The sequence below is a fragment of the Lynx canadensis genome, chromosome D3, assembly GCF_007474595.2.
Source record: "Lynx canadensis isolate LIC74 chromosome D3, mLynCan4.pri.v2, whole genome shotgun sequence".
Taxonomy (NCBI): Eukaryota; Metazoa; Chordata; class Mammalia; order Carnivora; family Felidae; genus Lynx; species Lynx canadensis.
In genome coordinates, this window is record NC_044314.2 from 62,430,723 (window position 1) to 62,450,072 (window position 19,350).

The 19,350-nt window shown below is 39.0% G+C and overlaps 1 protein-coding gene across 3 annotated transcripts in view; it reads right to left on the reverse strand.

Moving 5' to 3' along the window:
- Positions 1–19,350, reverse strand: part of PTPN2 (protein tyrosine phosphatase non-receptor type 2) — an 86,089-nt gene that overhangs the window by 43,327 nt on the left and 23,412 nt on the right. The gene's annotated exons all lie outside the window — the stretch shown is intronic.

The window sequence follows — 19,350 nt, forward strand, 5'->3', positions numbered from 1 at the left end:
TTCCATCCACGTTGCTACAAAGGGCCATATTTCGTTCTTTCTCATTGCCACGTAGTACTCCATTGTGTATATAAACCACAATTTCTTTATCCATTCATCAGCTGATGGACATTTAGGCTCTTTCCATAATTTGGCTATTGTTGAGAGTGCTGCTATAAACATTGGGGTACAAGTGCCCCTATGCATCAGCACTCCTGTATCCCTTGGGTAAATCCCTAGCAGTGCTATTGTGGGTCATAGGGTAGGTCTATTTTTAATTTTCTGAGGAATCTCCACACTGTTTTCCAGAGTGGCTGCACCAATTTGCATTCCCACCAATAGTGCAAGAGGGTTCCCGTTTCTCCACATCCTCTCCAGCATCTATAGTCTCCTGATTTGTTCATTTTGGCCACTCTGACTGGCGTGAGGTGATATCTGAGTGTGATTTTGATTTGTATTTCCCTGATGAGGAGCGACGTTGAGCATCTTTTCATGTGCCTGTTGGCCATCTGGATGTCTTCTTTAGAGAAGTGTCTATTCATGTTTTCTGCCCATTTCTTCACTGGGTTATTTGTTTTTCGGGTGTGGAGTTTGGTGAGCTCTTTACAGATTTTGGATACTAGCCCTCTGTCTGATATGTCATTTGCAAATATCTTTTCCCATTCCGTTGGTTGCCTTTTAGTTTTGTTGGTTGTTTCCTTTGCTGTGCAGAAGCTTTTTATCTTCATAAGGTCCCAGTAATTCATTTTTGCTTTTAATTCCCTTGCCTTTGGGGATGTGTCGAGTAAGAAATTGCTATGGCTGAGGTCAGAGAGGTATTTCCTGCTTTCTCCTCTAGGGTTTTGATGGTTTCCTGTCTCACATTCAGGTCCTTTATCCATTTTGAGTTTATTTTTGTGAATGGTGTGAGAAAGTGGTCTAGTTTCAATCTTCTGCATGTTGCTGTCCAGTTCTCCCAGCACCATTTGTTAAAGAGACTTTTTTCCATTGGATGTTCTTTCCTGCTTTGTCAAAGGTTAGTTGGCCATACGTTTGTGGGTCTAGTTCTGGGGTTTCTATTCTATTCCATTGGTCTATGTGTCTGTTTTTGTGCCATAGAAATTTATTTTAATTCTTCTTTTCTATTAAGGAGATTAATAAAACTTTAAAGTGTATTTAACTTTTTGATTTCAAAGGAAACAAAAGCAAGACAGTTTCTAGTGTTAAATAAAACATCATGTTATAACTATCTACAAAGATAGTAACTATACAGAACATTTCAGGAAGTGAAACTATCACAGCCTTTTTATGAGAAATTGTGACTTTACGATTTCTGTAACAATTATAACAGGCAATGCCTCTTCCCCAACTCAGAATCACTTCATGTATGGTTTAAAATATCTGTGAGAGTGGACACAGGTCCCCTCACAACCTGGGAGTCAAATGTCCCCTTTCTCTGCCCTGTTATTATCAGGCAGCCCCAAATCTGTGAAGTGTTCATTCCAAACCAAACTTCGGACTTCTGAATCAGTACAAAAATGCAAAAACAAAAACACCAGAAAGTTAAGTGCTTTCTCCTCTCCTAGAGTTTATTCTGCCCAGAAACCTCTGAAATGCGATTATCAAAGAGACGGAGTCCTCTAACACCTGGGCTCTAAGTAATAAGCCCTAAAGCCCACAGTATTATTATCATCATTCTAGGTAAGTATATGGTTATCTCCCTCTTTTTTATTTTTAAAAAAAATTCAGCAAAGGGAGAAAAATGAAGACAGTTCAAATTACATTGCAAGAGATACCAACAAGCAATCAAACCATGCTTCACAGGAAATCTTATTTCTCAACATCTAATAACACCAAAAGCCGAACTATCAAGAACATATGCTTTTTTTTTTTTAATGGGGGCATCATCTGCTCTTAATTCTTGTCACCAAGAGAATAAAGAAATGCAATATCCAATAGAATTGCAGCTTGTAAATTGGATAAAAATTAAGCAAACATCTGATGAAGATTCCCTTCACCTCCCACCCTCAAACAGTATGTTTTCCGAGAAATGGTTTCATCTGTCAAGAAATGACGCTCTAGCTGTGGCCTGAGCTGACAATACAGATTAGCTTCCTCTTTCACTAATGTCATAATAAGCCTTTTTTTTTTTTTTTTTAACACCGCTTCACTGGTTCACCTTTTATCATAATTGTAAAAAGATCTTCTTTTGGAAAGTTGGAAAGTCTTCCAGGTCAAACAGGAAAATGGATTTACATCCATTATAACTATCCTCCCTAGGTTACACCAAGGTAGAGATAAACAATCACTATCATCAACTGGGCAAGAAGACCATGTCTCCATTAGTAAGTACAGCATTGAAAGATGTTCCCCATTGATTCTCCTGTTCTCAACCAGGAGGAAACTGTTAAGTTTTCAAATACTGATGTCTATATTCATATGTTACCTCCCTGCAAGAATGCAAAGCACTTCAGGGCACCTGGGTAGCTGAGCCGTTAAGTGTCTGACTTTGGCTCAGGTCATGATCTCACCATTTGTATGTTCGAGTGCTGAACTGGGCTCTGTGCTGACAGCTCAGAGCCTTGAGCTTCTTTGGATTCTCTGTCTCCCTCTCTCTCTGTCCCTCCCCTGCTTGCACTCTGTCTCTCTCCCTCTCAAAAATTAATAAACATTTTATAGACATGTCAACCATCTTCGACTCTGTAAGTTAAATACTTGAGACAAAAATATAATTTTCTCTCATGAATCAAGCAATGAGCCAAAAAAAGCTAGAACTAAAATCCAAGTCATCATAAGCACTAATGAAGAAACACATACAAGAGTTTAACATTTCAATTGTTTCCTCTGAAAATAAAACTCAATTTGATGAATAGTTCCTTTACTGACAACATAACCAACTAGGACCGCTATATAGGATTTAGTGCCTATATGTGTCAGTTATTGTATGACACATCTTACCGCATTACTTCTCTCAGTCCTCACAACCCTATGAAGTTGACATTATCATGCTTATTTTACTGACACTCAGGGAGTCAAGTCATAACCATACACACACTAGAGGAGCACAAGAGGAGATTCAAACTAGGTCTGTAACTTGAGGGACTACATAATTCCCACACTACATTATCTCTGATACGTCCAAGTTGGCTCCTTTACCACCCTTTTCACACACCCTAAGTTCTTCCTCCATCGCCTTTCACTGTTCTTCACATCAGGTATGATTTCTGTCTCATCTCTGTCACACAAATCTCACTTCCATGAAGATCCAGCCTATGAATGACCTTCTCTAAATAGCCCGTTTAAGGGAACCCTCACCATGAAGTTCTGTTCTTCACATTTAATACCCTCAACAACTTTTATGCAATTTTCATTCAACAAATATATTTTAGGAGCCAGGCAACAGCAACATAAAGATAACAATAATTTGTTTAAAGCTTTTTAAAAGAAAAAAATTCTATTAAGTAGTAATTCCTACCACTATCTTAATTGAACTGCGTTGTGTGAAGAAAGCGGACCAACTGATCCCTAAGGAAGCCAAGTGAGATGAGCAGGCTTCGCTACCTAGAGGAAGAAGGAGCACACACACACAAAAGGAAAAAGGAATGGTGTATCATGGACTGGCAAATTCAAAAAGGCTCAAGAACTGGGTAGCCAAAAGAGATCCCAAAACATGTTAAGGCCAGACTCTGAAGGGTCTTGTGTGCTGCACTCCAGGCACAGGTTACCTTAATAAAGCTCTTTAAAGGACTGACACAAGCACATTTGATTTCAAGAAAATAACTACGTGCACTCTAGAGGATAGACTGGAACAAGAAGACAAGTTAACACACTGATGCACTAACAATTTAATCAAGAGATGATGAGTACAGAGCCAAACAGCGGCAGGAGCAGAGAGAGTTACAATGAAACACATCCCAGTGCACACCACCACCAACTTGCTAACCAAGTAAATAAATACATGTTGTTCCAGTAGGTCCCATCTTTTTGAAACAATAGGGTAACTGTCTGAGACTTCCAACTCATTCAAACTATCAAGATTTCAAGTTTCTACGCTTGATAGGGCAAGGTCATTGATTAAATTTGACTTCCACACATCTCCAAATCTAAAAACAGGTCTTTAATCTACCCCTAAACGTCTCTGCAATGGAAAGAACGCCTGAGAAGTATCCTTTAAAAATGTGTAAAATACATTAATATACTCTGGAACACGGATATCCTTCCTCTTTAATAGTGCGTATAAAATAAGACATACGAAACTTTAGTTTAATATTATCAGTCAACACCTCAACCGTCTCCTTGAAACTCGTAATTGCCTCCTCAAGAAGAGAGAGAGCATGGAGAGTAGAGGGAGTTGGCATAAAGTACCTTCCTTACATCCAAAAGTCCATGGGACACCATAGAAACAATACAGACCAAATATTTAGTAAATCCTTCCACATTCCAGGCACTGCTCTCGGCACTCAGGACCCATCCATACTCTTGTGGAGCTCACCTTCTCAGAAAAGGAAACAACGGCCAAAACAACTAAGTAAATGATATGTTATACAGCACAAATGCTATGGGGGAAAAATGCAGAGTGAAGGGGAACATCATGCTGGGGAGGAGGAGCAGGATAGGTTACAATTCTAAATAGGGGGGAAGGTTGGCCTCATTAAGACAGTGACATTTTAGCAAAGACCTGGAGGAGTGGAGGAGGTCAATCATATGCATATTTTGGTTAAGAGTGTTCCAAGCACAGAGCAAAGTTAATACCTTAAGGTGGGTATGTGCTCAACATGTCTGAGGGACACAAATAATGGAGCTTGAGCCCAATGAACAAAGGGTAGAGAAACAGCCTGCAAGTTAGGTTCAGAAAGTTAAGAAAATCTGTACTGATTAGTCACACCTCCTAAATTCAACTCAGAGAAAAAGTTTCTACTTCCATCTTCTTAGCGTCTACCCAGTACAGCGCCATAACAATTTAGGTTGGCAAGTGTTCAAGCATTGTTTATACACTGAATTCCAGAAAATTTTCATATTTAAATTGTTAAACTACGGTAGAATTTTGTTAGAATGACAAATCACTATTAAACCACTGTGAAACCTATGCGGGAGATGAGGTTATGTTAATTGACTTGGAGAGTAACCTAATTCAGTAAAAAGGTTAGAGCTCAGACACCTCCAGAACTTTCCAGCATAGGCATCTGGAACTCTGTGGCGCAGATGAAAGACCATCTACAGGGCCTAAAGATGTAGATTCTGATGTGTGTCCTGGCTCTACCAACCTACATGACCACAGACACAGCTGTGATTTCACAGTTGTGAAAAGAATAACCTGCTACTTCAGAAACATCATCAGCATCCAACTTAGTTACTACACCCTGTGATAACAGCCACATCACTAGTCTCAGTTTTCTTGTAAGATGAAATGGCTGGACTAGACAAATCCTTCTTGATTATTTTTACCGACTGACCCTAATATAGTCCAAGTATCCATTACAAAACTCCTTGGAAAGTCCTATTTTAAAAATATATAGGAACTTAAAATTTCTACTTCATTATGCATCTGTATTTTAATATATAAGCAATCACACCTTCCCTTCCCATGTTCCAAGTATAACCAATGGTACTAGAAGATGTGCCACATTTCCCCAGGACATTAAGTTCCCTCCCTGTACATTTTTGCTCCTTCTTCCAGTGTAAGTACTCTATAGGTGAGCTGCCCAAGTGATGAGCCATGGCTACAGTGGGGGTCCTGTCTTAGAAGGCTACCATTATGATAAGATTTTGATACACTCAGAAATTGGGGCAGCAGCAGTGCCCAGACCTCCAGCCATCTGTAGCCTTCTGTTAGGGTTAACCTCTGTGTAGCCAGGGACCCTGTCCTGTTCATTACGTATTCCCACTGCCTAGCACAGTACCCTTACCCAGTACCCAAATCAAGAAGCCATCAAATTCAGAAACCTGGAAAGATACTGGTATAATCCAGACTGTACTCCAATTTCTCGTTTTATGGGCACAGATTTGTGTGGGTGTGTACAGTTCTATGCTATTTTATCACACGTGGAGATTGTGTAACCACTACCACAATCAAGATACAGACAGTCCTATTCCATTACCACAAAGATCCTCTGTGCAATCCCTTTACAGTCATACTCCCCACCAACCCCATCCCTAACGCATTAATCTGTTCTTTATAATTTTATCATTTCAAGAATGTTGTAAAAATGGAATCATATAATATGTAACCTTTGAGATTGGATTTTTTGACTCAGCGTGAGTCTTCTGACATCTATCCAACTTGTTGCATGTTATCAATAGGTCATTTCTTTTTACTGCTGAGTAGTATGCCATGGTATGAATATACTAGTTTGTTAACCACTCACCTGTTGGAAGGACATTTTGGCTGTTTCCAATTTGGAGCTATTACAAATAAAACTGCTATGCACCTTCACCCACATATTTCTGTATGGACATAATGTTGCAATTCTCTAGGATAAATGCCCAGGAGTGCAATGGCTGGGTTGTATAAGGTATGTTTAGTTTAAGAAACTGCCAACCTATTTTCCAAAGTGGCTACACATTTTACATTCTCACTAGCTTTATATGAGATCCAGTTTCTCTACATTCTTAGAGTATTGTGGCTTCATTATTTTATCTGTTCAGTGGGTGTGTGGTGATCTCTCACTCTCACCACCATTGTTTTAATTTTCATTTCCCTAATGGTTAATGATGTTTTTAATATGCTTATATGCTTACCTGACATCTGTGTTCATAATCTTTTGCCCATTTCCTAATTGGACTTTTTTTGTTTTACGCTTTAGTCTTTTACTATTGAATTATGAGAGATCTTTTTATTTTCTAGGTCTGAGTTCTTTGTGGCTTGCAAGTATTTTCTCCCAGTCTGTCCTTGTCTTTTCATCCTCAATTCCCTAACAGGGTCTTTAGCAGAGCAAAAGCTTTTAATTCTGGTTTAGTCCAATTTCCTGATTTTTTTCTTTCATGGACAGTGCTTTTGGTGTCACATTAAGAACTCTTCCTCTAGCCTTAGGTCCTGAATTCTCTCCTGTTTCTTCTAAAAGTTTTATACTTTACATTGAAGTCTATGATCCACTTTAATTTTTGTATAAGGAATATTAGGTTGAGATGGGGGGGGCTGCTGTGGATGTCCAATTGCTCTAGTACTGACTGTAGAAAAGATCATCCTTCTTCCATTAAATTTCTTTGCACCTCTGTCAAAAATCAATTCACTATACTTGCACGAGTCCATTTCTAGGTTCCCTGTTCTGTTTTCCAGTCTATGTTTCTACTCCTCTGCCAATATTACATCATCTTGATACCACAGTTAATACAGTAAGTCTTAAAATCAGGCAGAATGATTCTTCCTCACCTTCTTCTCCCTTTCTGAAATTGTTTTAGTTATTTTAGTTCCTTTGCCTTTTCACACACATTAAGAGTAAGCTTGTTTGTATCTACAAGAAATCTTTCTGAGACTTTGATAGGAATTGTGTCAAACCTACAGAAAAATCTGGGGAGAACTGACATCTTTACTACATTGAGAGTTCCAATCTGTGAACATGGTATGTTTCTCTATTTAGATCATCTTTGATTTCTTTTATCAGTGTTTTGTTGTTTTCAACAGACAGGCCCTATACATGTTTTGTTAGATTTATTCCAAGATATTTCATTTTTTAAGAGCAACTGCAAATCACCTTATATTTTTAATCCTGTTTTCCTTGTGTCCATTGTTAGTATGTAGAAAGATAATTTAAAAAAAATTTAATGTTTACTTATTTTTTTTTTTTTTTATTTTTTTATTTTTAAAATTTTTTTTTTTTCAACGTTTATTCATTTTTGGGACAGAGAGAGACAGAGCATGAACGGGGGAGGGGCAGAGAGAGAAGGAGACACAGAATCGGAAACAGGCTCCAGGCTCTGAGCCATCAGCCCAGAGCCTGACGCGGGGCTCAAACTCACAGACCGCGAGATCGTGACCTGGCTGAAGTCGGACGCTTAACCGACTGCACCACCCAGGCGCCCCAATGTTTACTTATTTTTGAGAGAGAGACAGAGCACAAGTGGGGAAGGGGCAGAGAGACAGGGAGACACAGAATCTGAAGCAGGCTCCAGGCTCTGAGCTGTCAGCACAGAGCCCAATGCGGGGCTCGAACCCACCAACTGTAAGGGTTAGTGTAGGGCTAACCTGTAGCCTTGAGAAGTAACAGCTTTGTTTTGACACTGTAGGTTAAGAGATAACAGCCTTGTCCTACCAATCAAGGGAACAAAAAGTTCAAGGGAAATCAACTGGATTGGTGATTGACTGGACTGGGGCAAGGGCATGTTGAGAACTTTGAAAAGGTGGTGCCAGAGGCAGGGACAAGGATGTCAACTGGTTGTGGCTTAACGGCAGAAGGTCTGAACTGTTTCTACCCCCATCTGGGAACTATTTCTTTGTTCTGTTCCCAGGTGATGATAAGACAATGTGGTCGGCTATAAAAACTCTGTACCCCGGCTGTTCGAGGACGCACTCTGATGAAGAGTGTTGGTGCCGATCGGTCGGCCTTGCCTCTAGTTGCAATAAACTTTGTTGTGACTGTCACTGGTGCCCGTAGCATTCTGTTTCAGGAGTCGTGTGGACACAACACAACCACGAGATCATGACACGAGATCATGCGAGTCGGAAGCTTAACTGACTGAGCCACCTGGGTGCCTCAGAAAGATAATTTTATATGCTGCTCTTATACACAGCAACCTGGTTTAACTCACTTATTAGTTCTAGGAGGTTCTTGGGATTTTCTATGTAGACTATCATGTCTAGACTATCTGCAAATAGAGACAGTTTTATTTCTTTCTTTCAAATGTGTATGCCTTTTATTTCCTTTTCTTGCCTTCACATGTTGACTTGGATTCAGTATCCTCCCCTTTAAATAATCTTTAAAAAATTTTTCAGTTGAAATAACTTCAAAACTTACAGAAAAATGCCAAGAAAAATACAAAGAATTTTTTCCCTAAATCATGACAGCAAGTGCAAGCATAATACCTGATCATCCCTGAACATTTCTGTGTGTATTTTCTACAAAGAAGGACTCAATTCTACTTAACCACAGTACAACCATCAAAATCATAAAATTAACAATGATACTTTACTAATTCAGACCCCATTCAAGTTTCACCAAATGTCCTAATATCTTTTCTTTTTTTAAACTTCTTTATTGGAATCTTTCAATGATCATGTGGTACTTAAGGGAATATACATTTTTTTTTGAGAGAGAGAGAGAGCACGTGCGTGTGCCCACACATGCAAGGAGGGAAGGGGCTGAAGGGTAGGGAGGGGGCGAGAATCTTAAGCAGGCTCCATGCCCAGCACAGAGCCCAAGGCAGGGCTCAATCCCACAACCTTGAGACCATGACCTAAGCCAAAATCAAGAGTCGGACACATAACTGACTGAGCCACCCAGGCACCGTTTCCCACTCCCCCATAATACCTTTTAAACAAAAGGATCCAGTACATGATCACATGTTACATTTAGATGTCATATTTCTTTAGTCTCTAAACTGGAACCATTCCTCAGTCTTCCCTGGGAAGGGTTTTATTTTATAACCCTTTGAAGAACTACAGAGTATCAATCCATTGGAGTTGTCTGGTATTTCCCCATGGATGAGTTTAGATAATACACATTTGGCAAGTTCAGCACAGAGTAATGTTCTGTACTCACTGCATTCCATAGGGGAAGTTCAGGATTTCAATGTGATGGGTCCCATAATTGGTCATGATCACCTGTTTAAGGTTGGTGTCTGCCAGATTTCTCCACCGCACACTTACTATTCTCCTCCTGTATTAATAAGTATTTTGTATAAGGACACTTTAAGACTATGTAAATATTTTGTTCCTCATCAAAGTTTTACCCACCAAGTTTAGCATTTATTTCAACATTACTTGACATCCTACACTAAGGTAGATCTTTCCTTTCTCCCCATTTATTCATATTACTGATAGAAGTACAAACTCATGGATTCCTACTTTATTCAGTAGGTTATAATCATTATTTATTTCAATGCTCAAATCACTCCCAAGTTTGGCCCATGGGCTTCAAGCTGGCTTCGATATCCGTCTGACACAGCCTCATCATTTCTTCAGCATCCTTAACCTTCTGGGACTATAAGACATTCCAGGATACTTTTTTTTTTTAATGTTTATTTCTTTATTTTGAGAGAACAAGAGAGTGTACGAGCATAAGTGGGGGAGAGGCAGAAAGAGACGGAGAGAGAGAATCCCAAGCCGGCTCTGTGCCAAAAGCACAGCCTCATCACAGGGCTCGATCTCCCAAACCATGAGATCATGACCTGAGCCAACATCAAGAATCAGGAGCTTAACTGACTGAGCCATGCCACTGAAACACTAATTCTAATCTAACATCATAGGGCTCACTTCACCTTCCCTCAACTCTTCAAATATGCCCCCCCAAGATGCCCTCCCTTACCTACATGCCTTCCACATGTGGGTCCCCAACCCCAAGGGCTTTTAGACTGAATTATTCAGAGGACAGAGGGGAGGCTTAATGATGTCTTTAATACCTTTTGTAGCTTCCTTATTAGAGATAACAGAAACTATAATTTTTTAAATAATGCCCTAATTGAAATAAAAATAAATGCAAAGTAATTTATATGTTAACATATGTAGATAGTTGAATAGAAATACACCAAAAGAAAAAAGCCCCCACAAATTTCCATAATGTCTCCTAGGAGATGGCAAGCATCCTTGTTAAATGTCACTGCTCTACAGAGTAAACGCAATAAATAAAATTATAAGGCAGTAAGATTAGAACCAGAATACAGAAATAAAGTGCTATAGAAGCAAACTAGTAACTTTCAGTAGGTACCTCTCAGAGGAGTGATACCTATGTCTTGAAGACTGAACAAAACTTTACTGGGGGATTAGGTAGTCCAATTAAAAAAACAAAAAAACAAAAAAAAACCATGCTGCACCTGTTAAGGAATCAACAGTATAAGAGGAGAGAATGGCAAATGGGGGAAGAAAGTGAGGAAGGGATGAGGAATGGGGCAAGAAGTGAAGCATACAAGAGATATTTCAAAATTATCTAACCAACCCTCTACAATTTATTCACAAATGCTCTTTAGAATGTCTCTAATGAGAAGTCCACACTCTGAATAAAGACCTACAATAATGAGAGTGCACTAGTTCATATGGTTCATTTGTATGTTTAAATAGTAGCTTTTCAGGGCAAGAAAGATCCTGCATATTCTGACCTGAAATTCACCAACTGTGCTATTCACTTGTGAACTTCAGTTCTATTGTTTGAGCTTAATACAGGATAATGAATTCCTTTTGTCATTTGAAGTTCAAGTATCTGAAGTCAGCTATCATGTTGTTCAGTTCAAGTTTTCTTTCCCCACCTAATCAATTCTAGCTTCTTCACCAAGAGTTCTAATTCTTATACCTTGGATCCCCTCCAGTGCAGTGACCTGTAGAAATAAATTATTAAAAGTCCAAAATAGCTTTGATTTTGCCTTGATTAAGATCAAAGATTAAAAACAACAACAACAGAACAAAATTAAAGACAGAACCAAAGGCCAAAGTCCTAACAAAGAATGAGAAAAGAATGAACAGAAGCTGACAACAGAATGGATTTTCAGAATGCGAAGCGCATTAGGTCTTTATTTTTGAACTTCAGATGGGATAAGGAAGAATACTGACAAATATTTACATAAGAGTTACTATAAAACTTAAGTATATCTATACTTGCTCTGATTACTATTATACAACAGCTTTTATTTAAATCTGCTAAGGAAGATGATAAGCATATCCCTGTCAGGTATAAAGACCTATTTTAATAACTCAAATATCTGCTGTCATATAATTCTGAGACTATCAAAATGGTTCCTTGTAATTCTTTGATATATCTGTGCTTTTGGATTACCAAGAAAACAGTATCATCTATAATTTTGATGGTTTTGAAACATGTCCACAATTCTTTGGTTAATTCTTCCACCTAATGGCGGAGCTTCAGTCCTCTCCCCTTGAACCCGAATGGCCACTAATGAACACAATGTGATGGAACTGGAGTGACTTCTAAGTCTAGGTGGCACAAGGCAATGCAGTTTCTAGCTGGCTCTCTCTGAACACTCACTCCTGAAACCTGGCTACTGTTTGCCAGGAAGTCCAGGTCACATGGACATGCCACCTGTAGGTGTGCCAGCTAACAGCCCACAACTGAGCGAGGAAGGCCTCAAGGGGACTCCAGCCCCAGCTACCATCAGCATGAAAGACCCTGAGCAAGAATCTCCTGAGTCCATATATTTGTATATATGATAACTGATTGCTATTGTTTTAAGCCACTGTTTTGGGGTGGTTTGTTATGGCACCAGATAAAATGACAGCTTTGTTTCTGTCTTAATTTTTTTTTTCCCCAATCTGTATGCCTTTCATTTCTTATTCTTCTTTCTGTAGTGACTAGGACTAAAGCACAATGTTAAGCAGAAGTGGTAATAGTGGGCATCCTTGTCTTCTTCTTCATTTTTAAAAAAATGTTTCTAATGTGTTATCATTTACACTTATGTTATATTAAGTTACGGAAGTTCCCCCTCCCGTTCTAATTTGCTATGTGTTTTGTTTTTAATCATGAGCAAGAACTGACTTTAAAAAATCTTTCTGCACCTACTGAAATGTTCATATGACTTTTTCTCCCTTACCTAGTTACTGTGGTGAACCAAGATTTTAAAGATTTTCTAATGTTAAGCCACCCCTATCTTCCTAAAATAAACTTACAGACTCTGCTGTATTCAGTTTGCTAATCTTTACATCTATATTCATGAGGGAGATATGCCTGTAACTTTTAGTCTTCTTACTAACTTTTCTGGTTTGGATATCAAAGTTCTATAATGAGCTCACAGAAAGAACTGGGGCACATTCTTTGCACATTAATTTTTATCCTTCTGTTGTAATACATTTAAGACAACATATTTTCTTTGTATTACTATTTTGCTGCTTTATTAAAGTTTTAGGTTTTATATATTATTTTATATAAACATTGTATATATTGTTCACTTTTTATTTACATATTTTACATATTATTCACTTTTAAGCATTTTAAAGTTTCCAAGACACATGAATTACTTTGAAATCTTTAAATCTCCAAATTTATGTGATTTTTTTATCCTTTTATTAATAATCTATAATTTAATTGCATTCTGGTCAAAGAACATGGCCTGTAAGACAGCAATTTTTAAATTGTTAAGATTTACTTTACAGCCTAGTCAAAGGTCCATTTTTTATAAATATTCCAAAGTCCTAGAAGAAAATGGACATAAGGTTTTACATATTTTTCTTATTAAATTAAGCTTAATTGTGTGGTTATATCTTCTATTTCTTTACTTATATTTCATCTTATTAAGAAGCCCATGAATATGGACTTGTCAGTTTCTTCCTATAATTCTATTCTTTTTTGCTTAATCGATCTTGAGGTTATTTTATTTTATTTATTTATTTATTTTTTTCCAATGTTTATTTATTTTTGGGACAGAGAGAGACAGAGCATGAACGGGGGAGGGGCAGAGTGAGAGGGAGACACAGAATCGGAAACAGGCTCCAGGCTCCGAGCCATCAGCCCGGAGCCTGACGCGGGGCTCGAACTCACGGACCGCGAGATCGTGACCTGGCTGAAGTCGGACGCTTAACCGACTGCGCCACCCAGGCGCCCCGAGGTTATTTTATTAAGTGAATACAAATCTCAGAGCTAATACTGGCATTTGCATTCAGAGTAGCTATGCCATTTGGTGAGTTTTTTGGTTTTTTTTTTTTTTTGGAGGTGGAGGGGCACAGGAATTCTGCAAGTTTTCCTTACTTCCTCCCCACCTAGTAACTTTTTTAAAAGTTTATTGAGAATCTTCTTGTTTTGTAGCACTAAAGGACTATGGACTATATAACCTGTCACACTACCAGAATCATAGTCTTTGTGTTACTTTCCTTTAAAAACTGACAGTTTCACATGGATGGACCTTGAGGATATTATGCTAAGTGAAATAAGCTGGTCACAAAAAGACAAATATTGCATGATTCTATTTATATGAGGAACTTAAAGTAATCAAACTGTTATAAACAAAAAGTAGAATGGTGGTTGCCAGGGGCTGAAGGGAGGGAAAACTGATGTTGTTCAACGGGTACAGAGTTTCAGTCATGCAAGATGAAAAGATGGGTTGTACAATATGCATATGGTTAACAGTACTGTAGCATACACCTAAAAATTGTTAAGAGGGTCAATTTATGTTATATGGTTTTTTTTACCACAATTAAAAAAAAAAAAAAAACTGCTTCAGAGCCAGTGAAAACAGGTGAGTTAGACCAAATACAGGATTTACAGAATTTCTACCTGTAAAGCAGAGAGTAAGAAACTTTTAAAATTAGCAGTAGTCTCTAAAAGTATAAATATAATTCTTCAAGTGATTATTACAATCTTTTACTCTCTTCTAAACCAACCAAGTTCTTGCCTCTTTCACAACTGTCTCACAGTTAATGGAGACAATAGAGGCATCTTTTGGTTGTGGCAATTATAGGAAGATTGTGGACTTCTTCAAATTCTATTTCAAAATATCCCTGTTTGAATACAGTTTTCATATTCACACCTCCAAATGTAGTTTCTATATGTCAGTCTGAGGACTGGTGCCAAGCTGGGTATATAAGAATCACATAAGGAAGAGACTGTTTAAAAACACAGATTTCCAGACCTACTGAATCAAAACCTAGAAAAATCTGGGACTCATAAAAAAATAATTTATGTTCAGTTCCCCTTTATTTAGCTGGTTACTATGTATTTTTTTTTATTTTTTAATGTTTATTTTTGAGAGAGAGAGAGAGAGAAAGACAGTGCAAGTGGGGGAAGGGCAGAGAGAGAGGGAGACACAAAATCTGAAGCAGGCTCCAGGCTCTGAGCTGTTAGCACAAAGCCCGATGCGGGGTTCAAACTCACAAACCATGAGATCACTGACCTGAGCTGAAGTCGGACACTTAGCCGACTAAACCACTCAGGCACTCCACCATGTATTCTCTTAAAAGCCACCCCTAACTCCTCAGACACAGCTCCACCAATACACAGTACTAGCTCATGATACATAAAGCACAACAGGTCTGTATCTCCCACTAGACTGTGAATTATCAGAGGGCATGGTACACATATTCACGGTATTCTCAACGCAAGCATATTGTCAGTAGCTGGTTTTCAATACATGTTTTCTGAACCAAATCAACAACTGTCAAGTATTATGTATGGAAATATATTTTTAAATGATAAAGTGACTATCAATCAGGTAAGGTACATCCACATCATCTTGAGAGTGTTTAAAAAATACACATTCCTGGGGCTGTCTAGATTTAGTGAGAGTCACCACCTTCATGACCTCCTCCACTGTGTGAGAATAACATCCAGGGGAAGTGGTTGTAGATAATTAGAAGAATATTTTGACTGTTCTGGGTCAGAAAGAGGAGGATGTTCCAAAAAAGTAATGATACCAGAAACTGGTCACACTGGGGGATGCCTGGCTGGTTCAGTTGGTGGAGAATGTGATGCCTGATCTTGGGGTTGTGAGTTCAAGCTCCACAATGGGTACAGAGATTCCTTACAAATCTAAAAACAAAACAAAACAAAACAAAACCCCACACATTGTGAAAATGTAATTATAATTACTTAGTTATCAAGTAGATATGGGACCTGAATGGGAAAGGAGTCTGAGTTTCTAGCTGCAGTAAATGTGCCAACAGTGGCACCATTTATGGATGGGGAAAAAAGCAGGTCTCAGGGCTGGGACCAATGGACTGTGTGGGAGGAATGCTAGCTCAGTATCTAGACATATTGAGTCTGAGGCAGCTACAGGACATCCACACAGAGATGAGTGCCTTGCATAAATGGGTTTATGGCTGAGAAGAGAGACCTAGGCTGAAGATGAGATTTAGGGTGATAAGCAGAAAGATGGTAACAAACCCACAGAATGAGACCACTCATACATACAATTGTTAAGAGTGAGAAGGAGGAGAGACAGAGACAGAACCCTGAAGAAGACAAAGTCAACTGAGGAAGGTAAGCTCTGAAATGAGTGACTAGCCAGAGAAGTAACAGCAAAATTAGAAAAAATATGGTTTTAGGGAAGGAAGGCAGAGTCAACATTATCAAAAGTCACAGAGGGATAAGAAAAGAAACCAATGGAAAGTCCCTCACTGCATTTCAAAACTAGAAAGCTTGAAAATGGTACTTTAGAATAAAGGTTTCAGTGGGGAGGTTGGGGCAGAACCATGGGCTGAAGAATGCATAGGTGATGAGGATGGAGAGGCAAATAGTATGATGTCTTCTTTTGAGACTCTGCGCACACAGGTGTGCACGTGCTTATGTCCACACAGGTAATAGGACAAGTGGGGCCGAGATGAGAGAAGAGGGTTGAGATGACAAGAGGCTGAAGCACATTTATAGAATAAGGAAGAGGAGATGTGAGAAAAAGGTTGAAGACACGATTAAGAGTGGTAATGACAGAGAATGAGGTCCCTGAGGAGGAATGAGGCATTGGGATACAAACCTAGGATCAGAACAGGGAGGTTCTTCTCCTGGGACTTAAGATGAGCACAGAGAGAGATTAACTTTCCAGGTGGTGGAAGCTGAAGAGTTATTTCCTGATTTTTAAAATGTTTCTCTGCAGGACTGAAGGCAGATCACATTCTGAGAGTAGTGGGCATGAAGGTGGGTTGAGAGCTGGCTTCCTCTGGGACAAGCCAGAGCGGAGGAGCAGTGGAAATGACAACGGTGTGTAGGAGGACAGTGAGGCACCCCAGGTCCAATCAGTGCCCAAGCTTACCCAAGTGCACACATGAACCCAACGATAGCTTACAGAAGCTGAACAACAAACTACTTGAGGCAAAGTTTCATGGGGTTTGGGAGAATTACAGACCCACAGAGATTATTTTTCCAATATATTAGAACAATAAGAAAGTCATTAAGTAATAAGTAAGGTGGGGAAGGAAGTAATGTACTACAATAGGTGAAAAAATCAAGGAACTAAAGATCCTGGTGAAGTCAAGGGCTAAGAAGACAGAAAGTAGCCGTCAAGATAGCGGCGTTTAAGGTTTCAGGTTGTGAGCTGAGAGGTCCAGAACCGTAAGTCTACGGCATTACATGGTTCCTTCCCAGGGACACGACGCCATCGAGGCACAAAGAAAGAGGTACTGAGAGGAGAGGGCAAAGAGGAAGACAGTGAATGGCGTCCTCAGCATTCAAGCCTTTGGCAAATATGTGAGAGGAGGCTGCGACATGGGGACTGTGAAGTTGGGACAGATCCAAGGGCAGCAGTGTGATGTGTCTGGATGGCATGAGTCTCAGAGGAGATCATTTTAATATGCAAGTTGGAGAGTAATGGCTTGGACTAGGAAGTTCTGTGGTTACAGGGGAAGCAAGAACAAGTAGCCTCTACCTGAGAAAGACAGAAAGGTAGTTTACTCAGGGGAGAGCCAGGCTTCTACAAGGAGAAGATGCAGGGACAGGGTTCACTGAGTGGCATGCCCATAGCAGAGTGCAGCTTTGGAGACCACCATATATAGAGAGTGGCCAGAAAGACAGCAGGGGGCATGGGGCCACACCTCCTCTGAGGAAGAAATGCCTGTCCCTAATACTAGGTACCCATACAAGGCGAATGGCTCTCTTCCTGAGAAGACTTACAGAAAAAAGAGCCCAAGCCAGTGAGGATGGACGCAGGGTTACTAAGTACACTTGGTAACAACCAAGCTCTCCTTGCAGCCTTCAACTTGGCCTGTCCAACAGGTAGTTGGGTAAATAAGTCTAACATTTAAGGGACAAATCACAACCATTTCATTGACTTGTATAGTTGAGAGGAATTTAAGTTACAAATGTCTTACTTTTAAGCATCTCAGTTCCAATTTTTACCAATTCCTCGATTTAGATCAATTTGATCAAACTAATCAGGGAATTCAAACATCAATTATCACATCCAGTGATTGCAATTACAACAGATTTATGTAAAAAAACAAGGGCAACTAGGGACTTGGAATAGGAGGAAGGGAGCAAGGTGGCTGGGGCCACAAAAGGGAGGGATCTTGTGGTGGGGCTGGTCCACTGGTCTGTGCCCAGACTGTGATCCCACACACTACCGTGTAACAGAGCCACAAAGAACTGAACACAGCCACAAATAAGTGCAGGTAAAACTGGGGAGATCTGAATAGGTTGCATCCACGTGGATTTCCTGGTTGTAGTTATGTAAGAGGTTACCACTGGGGAAAACCAGGCGAAGATACCCTTGTGCTATTTCTCACAACTGCATGCAAATCTATAATTATCAAAACAAGAAGTTTGGTTTTTTGTTTTTTTCTTTTTTTAAATTAAAGGCAACAAAGCAAAGTGTACACCTGGAACATAGGGTCTTCAAAGTCATGGTAAACACTGGAGATTAGTGTCTCTAGCTCAAGGATATTCAACCAGAAATTTGAAGAGGGTGAAGGAGCACCTAAATGTTACAACCACTGCCCACAACTCCATTCCCTGCACACACACCCACACCATATGGAAAGAGAAACCTAGTATTTAATAAGTAATTGATAACAGACATGAAATATTTTAACAGATTAGTCCATCTGATTTGTCCAAGATTAGCCAACATATTTTCATGGAAATGTACTTGGTTGACAGAAGGAAAAACATTGTTCATGGAAGAAATGAAGTATGGACTTTCCCCCCAGTAATTAGATTTTCAATGGAATGTCCATACCCTTCTAACAAGGAATACAACATACATAAGGGTATATAATCTGCGACCTTGAATAGAGTGAGATTATTCAGTCTATACAGGAGGACTCAGCACACTAACACCGAACCATCATCGCATGTACATGAGTGGGTACATCAGAATCCAAATGGTCAACCACAAGGGAACCGTTACACAAAAGAATGGCACATCCAAAGCCACTATTAAAGCCACTAAAAGACTTAATATAGGAAAATGTTTATAATGTATTGCTATGTGGGAAAAGAGCTATAATCAATATGTGAAGGATTCTAATTTTAAATTTAAAAGAATGTGTATATGTTTGTTCAGAAAAAATACAAAAAGAATATAAACCCAAAAGTTTTTATTTGTTTTTAAATTATAGGTTTTTTTCCTTTACATATTTCTGTTTTAAAAGTTTTCTGCAGTGAGTACATGCAACTTTTATAATTTGGGGAAAAAAGCAAACTATACTGATAAATATTTTAAGTAAAACTTACAAAGCCTATGGAATAATAGGAAAAGGAAGTATGTTTATGAATACACATACACACATATATGACTACAATTATTTTAAAGAAAGGAAATTATGCATAAGAAAAACAGATTAGTAGAAAGTATGCCAAAGTAACGGTGGCTGTG